The sequence below is a fragment of the Dromaius novaehollandiae genome, chromosome 18 (assembly GCF_036370855.1).
Source record: "Dromaius novaehollandiae isolate bDroNov1 chromosome 18, bDroNov1.hap1, whole genome shotgun sequence".
In the NCBI taxonomy this organism is placed as follows: domain Eukaryota; kingdom Metazoa; phylum Chordata; class Aves; order Casuariiformes; family Dromaiidae; genus Dromaius; species Dromaius novaehollandiae.
The window spans coordinates 15,057,868-15,070,311 of NC_088115.1; the positions used below are offsets into that span (position 1 = coordinate 15,057,868).

Genomic DNA, 12,444 nt, shown 5'->3' on the forward strand with positions numbered 1-12,444 from the left:
TGGTTACTGCTGCAGCCTTTTATTCATCACCATTTAATACAGCTCAGCCAGGGCCTGAGGTCCGTTAGCTCACTGACATCTCATGTCAGCAACTCCCTCCCAACCCATTTAAATAAATTTTCCAAGCAAATCTATGGCAGCCCAGAAATGCAAACAGATGATTGCTCTGGCCTCGCACTGGTGCAGTCAGGCCGATCGTCTGCTGCTCCCGGCTGCAGAGCACGGGCAGCGCTCGGCTCTCCTCACCCTGCACTTGCCCCAGGACTGCTTTGCTTTCAGAGGGGACTGCTGCTGCTGCTGCTGGCAGGAGGGGAGTGGGGCAGGTCCTTACTCCCTGAAAGGCATCGGCCAGATTAGAAGAGCTGCTCTGACCAAAGAGGAGTCACCAAGGTGGAGGCCGCAGATGCGCAGCCAGCCCCTAAGCAGGTCTGCAAATGAAATAAAACGACCCTCCAGGGGCCTTTCGAAACACCACAAGCTCTGAGAGCACCTAGAGGATCAACCCATTCAGAGGCTGGCTGAGAGCAAACAAAAGCTATAAATGAAGGGTACCTCCAGGGCTTGTTAAGAACAAATCCTACCAAGTTTCTCTTTGAATCAACGGGGATGACTTGTAAATGACAGGCTGCATAAGTGGAGCTCAGGACTTGAGAAGGCAGCCAAGCACAGGACATCAACCCTGGACATCCAACCACCCGATTTTAGGTATTACATAGAGCAGCAGTCAAGATGAAAGGCTTCAAATCAAACAGCCCATTTCCAAAAGGTACCAAATCGCAGGCTTCATGACAGAAGCCAATGTTTAGTTGAGATTGCAGGGAGATGCTCCCTCTATTAAAATACATCCTACAGTCACGTGTATTACACAGGACATAGTTTCCTCTGAAGTTTCTGGTGCAGGCCACCATAAGGGGGAAGATGACAGACTTACAAAGCTCATACCAACATGCTGATGGCAGGTCAACAGACCGTCTGAGCCAATGGTTTGTCAGATAGTTCCCTGTAATGGTCTAGTAAGTCCCTCTCCAAAAGGTGAAGGATTGATCTTTCAGTAAACTCAGTAGCAATGCTACCAATCTTTGCTCCAGGACACCGCGCCAATGATGCAAAGCCTCCTTATTAAGTCCTCTTCCTTTCAAGGCCCAACCACAAGATAAAACGTGCAACAGAGCTCTCCAGAAGGGGTGGCTGCTTGAAATGACACATGCAGAAAGCTCTTAACACAGAGGGATTCTTTTCTATTATTTTTATATATATATTTAGATCCTCAGTTCCAGCTGCAAAATTATTTTTCAGTAGAGAAGTGGTGGAGCAGAAGCAAGCTGGGAGTGAAAAGGGAAGAAAACCTTCCAGCCTGGAAGACAGACAGCATACCTAGGAGCTGCGAAGTCTTTTGGTGTTGGAATGAGCAGGGACTAGAAAAAAAGGGAAAACAACGTACAACTGCATACAAACACACACACATATACATACAGCAAGGGCATTTCTGGACTCAATGTAAAAGGGCTTTCCCAGAGGAAGGCTCATTAGGAGTCCTCACCAGTCCAGTACCTTTCCCCCCAATAAAAAAAAAAGAAACAGGGCATGTTCTTTTGAAGGTTGTTTTCTTTCATCCCTTCTCCACCCCCCGTTGCTCTCCTCTTCGGCGTTCGCGGCTGGCCTGTTACCTCCGGCTGAGAGAGCAGGCTGCAAGCCAGGAGCCAGCTCCAGCGCAGCTCCTGCCAGGGCCCCGACCCGACCCCGGCGGCGACGGCTACCGCAGGAGCCCGCCGGGCAGCGGGACCCTCCTCCCGCTCCGCGTCCAGCCTCGCCCCACGCCAGTCCGTCACCGCGGGGACATCGGGACCCCTTGCCAGGCGAGAGGGCCTGGGAAATCAAGTCCATCCCAATTAAAGCTTGTGTCTACTGCATGGCAACAGGGAGCGGCGGTCCTGGGACAGCTTCCACCGGGGAGGCTGGAATAAAGCTTCCCAGGGCTCGGCGCGGACAGAGATTTCTGTCCAGGGAACAAAGAAAGGAGAAAGGTTGGTGGTTTGGGTGGTTTTTTTTTTGGTTTTTTTTTTTTTTTTTTGGCAGTATTTGTTAGTCCTGTACAAGGCATATGGTGTCCCACCACAAGCTAAACTCTCTCTGACCCCCCGAATGAGAAATGAGCTGGGTTGGATGCTTAAAATGGTTATTGTTGAAATTTCTGTAAACACAGAGCTAGAGAGCCTTTGCCTGCTTTAGGGCTGAATTTTCACACAGCCAGGCTTATCCGGGAGCCCTGTCTAGCGTGCAAGCCTCGCACAGCCTGCAGTGCCCAGGAGACACACAGGCACCACCGAGCCACATCCCGGTGCTGAGCATCGGCAGGAGGTGGATTTACCAGGCAGATGATGGGGTCTACGAAGCCTCTTCCACCCCATCTCCCCAGGGAGCCTTGCCAGGAGCTGCTGTGCCTTGATCCAGCCACCTGGGCTGCGCGAGCCGGTGCAGCCGTCTCCCCACTCCGGGTAGCCGCATCCAGATGTGGCCACCCCTGGGCACCAGAGGCCATCCAGGCTGACCAGTGACATGCGCGTCACCCTCATGAGAGCTCGCCGCTTAAAGTCCCAGCACCAGCCCAGAGAGGGCATCCTTCATGTAGATCATAGCAACGCTACCGAGACTCAGCCAGGCTGGGGGTCCTGAACGAGGGTCTGCAAACACACGGGAACTAATCCTTCCCTGCACTAGAGCAGAACGGGGGGGCAAAGCTCCTGCTTCAGACTGGTCATGTCTTACACATACTTTACTGTTTTGAATGACAGAGCAAGGCAGAAAGCAACAAGGAGCAAGGACAAGGGAGAATGACAAGCCCTGCCCCCAGAACGCTTATAAACCAGGAGACAAGATGTAACACGAGGAGGAAACAGGCTGGAGGCAGGAGGGGATGCCATAAAAATAGGGTGGTTTGGAACATCTTTGCTGTGGGCATAAATCACCACTGATCTCTTTGCCGATCTCAAGAATACAGAACAATTCCTTCCCTAATGCGATTGAACCAAACCCATCTTCCCCAGCCTGTATTGCAGCAGCAGAGCCTCCCCCTAAGCAAGGCTCAGCCCTGGATTAAATAAGGGCAAAGAAGGGTGCCTGATCCCTGGGGAACAGAGGGGGCTGATGGCAAAGGGACTTGATCATGCCTGGCCAGGGAGCTCGGTGCCGGGGTGAGGAACGGCAGGTCTTCCAAGCCTTTGATCCAAGCCCCTTCCTCTCCTCCCGAGAGGTGACCTGGGACTGCCCATGGGGAACGCAAGCTGCTCAGGTGCAACCTGGTGAGGGTGGCAAAAGCCTCCTTGCAGAAGCAAGACTAAAATAAATCAAACTCCTCTCCATGAAACCACCCATCATTCGTCCCTCCCTATCCCACTTCCTCAGCTCCCCTTTCCTGGGGTTTATCCCACCTTCCCAGCTTCGCTCACAAGCCTGTGATGGCAAAGAAGGGATTTTTTTCAGGGAGGGAAAAAGGGGGAGGGTTGGGGAAGAGGCACCTTATTTCAAATAAACAAACAAAATTTATTGCCGGACACATCTCTAAACCCTCAGTCCAGGCCAGCAAACTGCAGCTGCAACGTAATAAGCACATAAATAAAGTTTACAGCTAACTGGCCTGACCCAGCGTTGCCCCGCGGTACAGAAGCAGTGTCTTGTCATTAGTATGCAGCGCACATTGCCGTGATGTCTGCTCATTTGTTCTCAGCCCACTCGGCTCTATAAATCTCACAAAAGGGCAAGGCAGGGCTGCGGGGGAGCGGGGGGAGCGCAGGGCCGGCCGGGCTAGGGGGATGGGGCCGGGATCGCCTACTGTACCGCTTCCAGCGGGACCAGCTCTCCGCGCCGGGGAGCGAGGGCGAGAGGGGCTTTACGGGAATTTATTCTTTCCGTCCTTCCAAGCAGAGACTGACAACGGAGCCTGTTTGAGGAATGGGAACAGCGGCCACCGAGTGCATGCACTTGCCTTCTGAAGCAGAGAAAAGCATGAAACACCACCAATATTTCTACGACAGCAGCAGTCCCAGCCCCGCTAGCGTACTAGGTGCTGCACGCAGCGAGCCAGAGGAGCTCGATGCCGCGCTGGTGCTCCCAGCAGCCGCACGCTGACGCTCGGTTGCTCGACACCACCTGCATAATCCTGCAAGAAAGTAGCTTCGGTGCTTTGCACAGAACAAGCGCGTTTTCTGTACAGGGGAAATATTACCCATCCTTCTCTGTCATCAGTCTTGCTGGGATCTCCTCCACACATCCGAAGAAAGCAAAACATTGATTTATTGCCCAACACAAAAAGGGAAAGAGGAACAAGGCAAAGCAGCCGCACAGCAGATCAAACATCTGGGGAGCAGAAAAAAGTGGCCTGGGGTGGAACATGCCAAGGGGAAAAGTGTCATCCTCAGGGGAATCTGATGGCCTAAGTCACACAGGTGACAATTAGAGATCTCTCTCCTCTGCCCTGTTGCATTATTTTGCCAGCTCAATCAGCTGATCAAGTGGGAAGTATTAAAACTGCCCCACCACAGCGGTTGGGGCACTGGAGAGCAGAGCCCCGCTCTTGCTCAGCTCACATCAGCCGACCTTCCAGGCCTGCTCTCAAAACGTGAAACGGGAGAATCTGAACAGCCTGAGGGCATCAGTCCTCCCTGCACTGCCGACCTGGGAGACCTCTCATCGACTCCCAGGTGCCACCGTGCTGCGAAGGCTTTGCCTTCTCTCCTGCTAACAAGCAGGAAACGAAGGTGTGGGATCCACCCTCCACATGGGAATGATCCACCACAGAATAATTGAAAAACACTCCCCAAACGGAAAGCCAATTATCGACTTAAAAAAAAGCAAAGAAACTTCCCTTCCCACCTGGCACTTCAGCTGGGGCTTGGCGTTGGGTAAGCTTAGCCTGGCATTGTGAAATAGCAAAGCAGCTTAAGAGAGACACCAGAGTAGAGGCTGGGCTGGCTCCAACTTTGACCTGTCCCACCTCCTCTCATCGCATCGCCTTGCCAGATCTGTGCAATCGGGAGATTATCTGGCAGACAAGCAGACTTCCTGGTCAGAAAGGTGAGACTTGCATCAGCTGGAACGCACTGTTAGCAAAAGCAGACTCCGTTCTCTGATGGGATGGAAGCAGATGCAAAACACAGACCTCCACGTTCGGACCCTTGCAGAATCCCCAGCAGGTCTCACCCCAGCCCACTCCCAGTGTTATCGCATTGAATCAATGCGGTATTTACACACCCAGTTTCTGATTCTCTCCAAATTCAGTGTCTGCTCATTACCAGTGCCTCCCAGTGCCAAATGTCATCTGCGAACTAAAACCACTAAGACAGACGGACAGGCCTCCGGAGATTACTGCATCGCCAGCGAACGCTTAGCACAGCAGCCTGCTCTTTATTCAAACACAACATGTCAAAGTGTCACTTGCTGGCCGGTAAAGACTTGTTTCAGGGAGACTTGGTTCCTTCCATGCCCCTAACAGCTGGAACGAGCGTGCCTGCTCCCCACTGCCCTCGGAGGGCAGATGTGCCATCGCTCGCCGACGCGGCAGGCGGGAGCAGCCGAGCGCCTGGAAGCCTCCCACCGAGGGGAAGGGCTGGCTATGAAGAGCACCTTTACATACTCCTACACCTTCTCCTTAGCGCTTGGTCTCTTACTCCCCTTGAAAGTCTCAGAACAAAGATGTCAGGCTAATCCATGAGATGTCACATTTCTGTCCAGATTTTTCAGGTTTGAGCAAACTCAGATGATTTATTGCAGGTATGAGAAAGCATAAAACCAAACACACACTCCCCAGCACCTTTCTGCATGCAGATAACTAGAAAACCTGAATTTTACAAGTCAAAATTGTCCTAATACACACAGAAGTCCTAAAGCTATGTGCTTTTTGGATTCCAAATACCAAATTTTCATTACTATTTAAATAGTGAACTTTGCAGACACACTAAATTCACACTTCTCGGAATGCTTTCGACAAGCTCCTGCGCTTACACGAGGGGCGGCATTTCAGCAGCACGCAGCCACCTGAGCTCCCTAGCAGCCTCCAAACTGAGGAGGAAATAAGACATGTCCTGCAATAGGAGATTTAAGGGCAGACACTAAAATTAAGAGTAAGGTTTGAACTGAAACTCAAAGCAATAGATGATTTGCAAGTTTAAGCCAAAGTAATCATGCTAACTGGCTGCATTGCATAGAGTGCCTTTAGGTTTCCTTTTCAAGAACCTGAATCAGCAAATTCTATCAGTTCCCACAGCCTTCGTTGCAGGTTAGCAATGAAGAACTTGAATTCAGCAAAGCGTTTGCACCGCTGTTTTGGATCCGGGTGGAGAGGTGAAGCCTGGGAACATTTCTGATGTCACTCGTGATCAGGAGATGTAAGCATGTTCCACAAAGGCACAAAAAATTGCAATGAAACTATTAGATATTTTGCATCTCATTACACTGGAGTACTTCACTTTGTAACCTTGCAAGTCATTGGTGTTAAACACATTTTTGTACACAAGCATGAGTAGGTTTAAACATAGCAAGATCCATTAACTCTCCATTGGTGGCCAGGCAGGTGACCTCTCTTACCTTAGGTGGGAACCCAGTGCATCCAGCCTCTGATGCATCTCTCAGATATGCCAACTAGTTAGGTGATAATTGACACGCAATAAATCTGGTTTTTAACTCAGTTAATTACCACCGTTGCATTCATGAGTAATACGATAGCATTTAAGGTGTGGCAGATTTTCCATTACAGAGTCCCTAGTTGCATGAATTCCCTGAGAAATGTTTTCTCCTGGATGCAGTTTTCACAGAAGAAAGCCACACTCTAGCCTAAGCTTTCAGTACCCAAGCCAGCCCTCCACACTGTCTGCAGGCCCCTCCAGGAGGGCTGCTTCTGCAGAACACCCCGCGGTACCTCGACCTGTGCACCGGCAGCACTGCTGCAGCTGACCCGAGACTAATTTCATACCTCTACAAGCCTTTTTCTATAATATTATGATAGCCAACACACCTTAGCTGCACCAACAACATTAGCAATACTGGATAGATTGAAGGGTACTGTGCCTAAATAAATAATAAAGCAACCCAGCCAAAGACCTAAGAAAAATGAAGTTGGAGAGACTGCGCACTCAGGTTCCCAGCTGGAAATTGTTCTTAGAGCATGGTTCACTTCAGTGAAGCAGCAAAGCAGAGTTTTGGTACAGGAAAAAAAAACATCCCAACAGGAGGAAAATCTCCAGGAAGGAGGACAAAGCAGCTTATGAGGACACCTCTCTGATACAACAGCAAACTCAAAACATAACATCTGTAATCCAGACCTCACACAGCTCAAACAACATATTGCATTTTCAGCAGAGCAGAGCCCATTGAAGCAATCCCATTTCTCAACTGAAAATGCTGCTTTTCTGAAACATCCTTTTGCAGAAGCACATAGTTTCAGTGCAACCTGCGTCAAGGATCAGTACAGAGAAGCTTGTTTGGCAATAACAAGCTAGAGAAAAAGAAACACCCCCCTCCAAAAAACCAAAAAACATACTCCCAGAAAATCCTTGGGGCAGCAGTAGTCAGGAAATGAGAGAACTGTTGGGGCTTTAAGCAGGGTCATTCTTGTCCTCATCTGCCCTTGACCTTCTGGTGGAAAGGAAGGATTTTGTCCAAATACACACTCACTGCACGAGCAACAGCCGGTGAGCCCAGCGGCTAGAGCACGCGCTCTGGACCTGGAGCCCTGGGCTCCTCTCCCTGATCCTACCCCAGGTGAGGTGAAGCGAAACACCAGCAGACCAGCTCTGACCACTTTATGTTAGAGGAGAGCTCAGCTCCAGACTCCTGGTCTGAGCCAGGCAGGGTCACAGCAGAGCTTTGAACTTCCATCACGTGTCCCAGAGGAGCCCTGGACGCTCGGCCGCTCCAGGGCATGCCAACAGAGGCGAACCACATAAAAAGCCTGATTTGGACTGGAATCATTTGGGAATTGTTGGGAGCTTCACAGGCAGGAAACACAACTAGTCAGGAGCTTTTTGCAGAGTTGGAGCGTTTTACTCCTCGTCTCATCCGAACCTTTCGCCTCCAGGATAACGCTCTGCAGCCATTACCATGCACAGATGCAGTTCGCTGCCTGAAATCGTACTTATATTCTCCTATACAGAGAGGCTCAGATCAGGGCTAACTTCACTTTGGCCCACTGCATTACTATCAGTACCAAGCCTCACAGCTCCCTCCTGCCTTCCCTGCTTCCAAGCAGACAGGTTTCTGCCAGAAAGAGAAAGAAGATGGAGAAAAAAAATCCCTGCAGATTCTCATCTTCCTTCCCTAGCCTCCTCGAGTCATTGTTTTGCAGTACAAGTATTTCAGCTCTCGCTGTACCAGGGAACAGGATTAGACAGGTCACTGTGGAATCAGATTACAGACTTTTACCTTTTTAACTTTTCTTCTCAGCACGTAGGCTCGAGAACTGACACCCGGCGAGGGAGCAGGGAAGGGACAGGCATGGGTGGAGGTGGCAGCAAAACGTCAGTGATTCAGAGAGATTTGCCAAATCATTGGAAGTTCTCACGATTCCAGGACCTAAAACAAAGAATGAGATAGGCTAAAATTAAAGGGTGCAGAAGTTAAGAATTTTACCCAATCCATGCTGGCAACAAGGGAGTAAAATTATCAAAAAGGGTCCTCCTAACATTTATCCTGAGTGATCCGAAAAGATCCTATTGCTTTATTTCCCTTGCAGTTCAGGGCTTCACCGTGCCTCCCAGCTGCCTGGCTATCTGCAGGCTCGCTGGGTGCTTGCAGCCGGCACAGCTCCGGGAATTTCCCCCCGGCAGCAGCCAGGAAACCCCTCGGTATCCTGCAGCACCCAGCCAATTCAACAGGACACAAAGTCCTGATATTTGGGAAGGACCAGGATCTTATAGTGGACTATTACGGCCATGGACTTCATCGGATGAGTCCTGTGGTTTCAGGGACATTAATAGCCTTTTAACATGGGGCTTCCTGAGCCAGGGAGCATGTGTGCCCTGTCCCAGGCTCTCCTCTGAGCTCGGCAGAGGCAGACCTGCGTCCTGCAACTCCGCACGGAGCCCAGCACCTTGGTCTGAGCACCACAGACGACAGCCCTAGGCTTGATGGACAAGAGACCGAGGAGGGACAAGGAGCCATCCAAACAGTAATCATTCTGGTAAAAGCATGTGTCTAACTTGTTGTGTCTGTTTCTAACTCAGAGCTATTAATGCTCATTATGGTCTGTTCTGATAGCTTAAGATAGTGCACGTTCAACTTCTCTATTTGCAAATTGAAAATAATGCTGCCTGTCCCCACACCTCCTGCACAGAAGCATCCAACAAATTAGTTTATATATGCTTGAAGCGCCTTAAGTATCATTATTCAAACCATCTATTCAACATGAACCTTTTCACTTTAGTTAGCACTACTCCTGCTACATATTCGTTATTAGTATGAACAGTATTTGGCTTTGGGTGTAATGCAGCATACTTTTTCCCCAAGATACAGACATGACTGAGTTTATAATTAGACTCAGAACACAAGGAACATTAAGAGGTGACATGACTTGCCCAAATTTACACAAGACGACCATGGCAGGGTACAATGCAAACTCATTCTCCCAAGTAGTAGACCTGTGCCCCAACCAATGAACCATTCTTCCTGTATTAATACCTCAAATGACCAGGGGAGGGGGGAGCGTGTGTGTCAATTAATTAGCAAATAAATTATCTAGCTTCTTCTTTTTCACCAATCACCTACAAGTATATTAACCTTTGCTATTCAAAGTCATAGGAACATATTTGGGCTCCCAAGGTGCTAACAGGACAACCGTTTCAGGCATACCGCTGGACTAGTCCTTGAGCACTGCTTGAAGTCACCACCACTATCAGAAGTGGGACACGTGGGTCATTAGTGGGACCCAAAAGGCAATTCTCATCTCATCCCACACCAGGGCACACACAACACTATTTGCTGATGTGCACCTGCAGAACGGCCGGCAGTGGAGGACACCATGAAGTGTCCAGCTGGTTGTGGACTCAAAAGCAGACAAAGACATTGTATGAAACACTGAACGGTCATGAAACGGCCAAGACTTACTAGACAAAAGGTCGGTTCTGCTTTTAGAGAAAAAACAAGAGCTACCCCTAGCAAATACTAAGAAGCCAAGATACAGAATTAAATAATCTCATTTCTCCGCTGTAGGGTGTTGCTCATGAGTAACATGACGGCATTCAGGGTGTGCCTCCATTCTCAGCGTTATGTCCATCTTGCAGGGGTTACAAACTCAAGAGAAACACTGCTCACTTACAAACCCAAAGCTACAGAGAGCAAAATCAGGGCAGATTTCTCTCAGATAACATCAAACTCTGTCAATCCAGGGTCTAATTGCCAGGAGCACATTGGGTGATTTTATCTGACTCAAAATTTCTGAAGAAGTCTCAGGCATATGGCTTCAGCTTTAAGTCATCTCCATTTGACCAGCTCTACTAGTGTCTTCCAGCCAGAAGGATAATCAAGAAAAACTGACGAGTTGTACACGAAAAACAGAAACACCACAGTCTTACCCCCCATTGGGGGAACCATGAGCTGAAAACCACAATTATTTAATGGCATTCTTATGGTATGTACAATATACATATGTTAAGTTTGTGGTGGTGTCTTCACACTCCAACAGCAGAAGGCTCAAGTCTTCATTTCCAGAGCTATACAGCCATTTCATGTCATGCGGTTATTTTATGAGTCCCTTTCCACACTGCGATGCCTCCAACAGACACCCACAAGACAGAAACGAGGGAAAACAACAGTTTCAACCACAGGCCAGAGTGGGCAAGTTTTTGTTGTTCCAGATGAGCCTCCAAAAAGAAGCATGCTCCAGCAAACCGACTGGAGCCATTTGTGCCAGCCTCGAGCAAGTGGCTCGCTCTCGATGACAACCCAGCCACCAGGGACACCCCGGCCCCACGCGTGCCCTGAGCCAGAGCCCCGCGTCACTGCTTGCATCCAAGATTCTGTGCAGCACAAGCACCGATTTAGACATTTTGGCATATCCTGAAATGGCCCACAATATCTTTGTTAATAAAGTTTGAGATAAAGACTAACGCAATCCTTTTCACAGGCTTATGCTGGATAATTACAAGCCTATCACTTTCAAGTTAATTACACATAGCTAAAGACATTATTACGCATAGATGGAAAAAAACATCATATTCCAAACAAGTTCCCTCTGCCCTTAGCTGGCTGATAGCTGAATATTTCCAAAGCAGAGGAAAGGTGGAAATTCTCCATTTAAACACCAAGAGTAGTTGCGCAACACCTCTGGCTTTGGAAGAGGAAGCTGGGGAAATCAAAAGCATCTCATGGGCAAGGAAGGACCTGAACCAGGAGACCTTTGAGACTCCACTGTTTGCATTCACACTACTGCTGAGACATGATGGACAGGCAGAGCTTTGGGAAGCCAGCTCTCGAGCTGCCCACAGAGATGAGCCAAGAGCCCATGGAAATAAATCTGCTGCCCGCTGGTGTGCCAGCCCCAGGGAGCAGAGCTCCAGCTCAGAGCATCATTTTCTCCAGAGCTTCACAAAGTAGTAACTGGGACATCCCAAGCGGTCACCTGAAGGCGGTCAGGCCAAATTGATTTTCTCTTAATGCTAACAGGGAAGGAAAAAAAAAATACATATAAGGAGCAATCAAACAGTGACAGCTCTTGGCCCCTACTAATCTTAGCCTGGTTTTCAACTGACACTTAAAGATAAAAGCCATGGTCACACAAATCCTGCAGGCAGCCCCTTCCTTTGCTGTTTTGGGAGAGAAGGCAGGGGACTGGCATCTCCTGCGCCTGTGCAAATTTCTGGAGAGAGAAAGTTTCCAAACAAGATGCTGAGCATGGAAGGAAGCCCACACAAAGACAGGAGAAAGGTATTTTTCCGCCTCCAGTTGCTGCCCTATTTTAAGCAGATAATTTTGTAAAAGAAAACGCAAGAAGCAGAAGCAGCTCTGTCAAGCTGCAATGATTAATAAATGCCAAACAGATGCACACCATTCTCCGCAGTATGATGTATGTGGCAGGCCAGGGCAAACCCCAGCGAATGCATTTCCGAGCGCACTGCCTGAGGGCTGGAACAGGTAGCAACAGAGAGCGGAAAAAAATCACAAGTATAAAAAGAAACCGTCAGAGAAAACACTGAAAACAAGCAGGCAAGGAAAGTGACAGTAGAGTTAAACAATGGAGGTGGTGAAAGTAGCTGGAGACAAGCAGATGCTGTCAGTGGGTTGCAAACGGCCAAGTACTCTAATGAGCTTTGTTCCTCGAGAACAGACCGCAGCCTCCGTTAACGGCCTGTCGCGCGACTCGGTGCAGTCCTGTTGAGTACACCGGGGACGATTTGGCCTCTAGATATGCTACCAGGCATCCTGGGAGATGATTTTCATAGCTGCCGCAGCCAGAAGGGC

At 49.3% G+C, this 12,444-nt stretch overlaps 1 long non-coding RNA gene across 1 annotated transcript in view; it reads right to left on the bottom strand.

Annotated features, from left to right (window-relative positions):
* Positions 1-8,558, bottom strand: part of LOC112982492 (uncharacterized) — a 109,829-nt gene extending 101,271 nt beyond the window's left edge. The window contains exon 1 of the long non-coding RNA XR_010392198.1: positions 8,413-8,558. This is a non-coding gene — a long non-coding RNA (uncharacterized LOC112982492). The remainder of the gene's footprint in view (positions 1-8,412) is intronic.
* Positions 8,559-12,444: the final 3,886 nt, after the last annotated feature.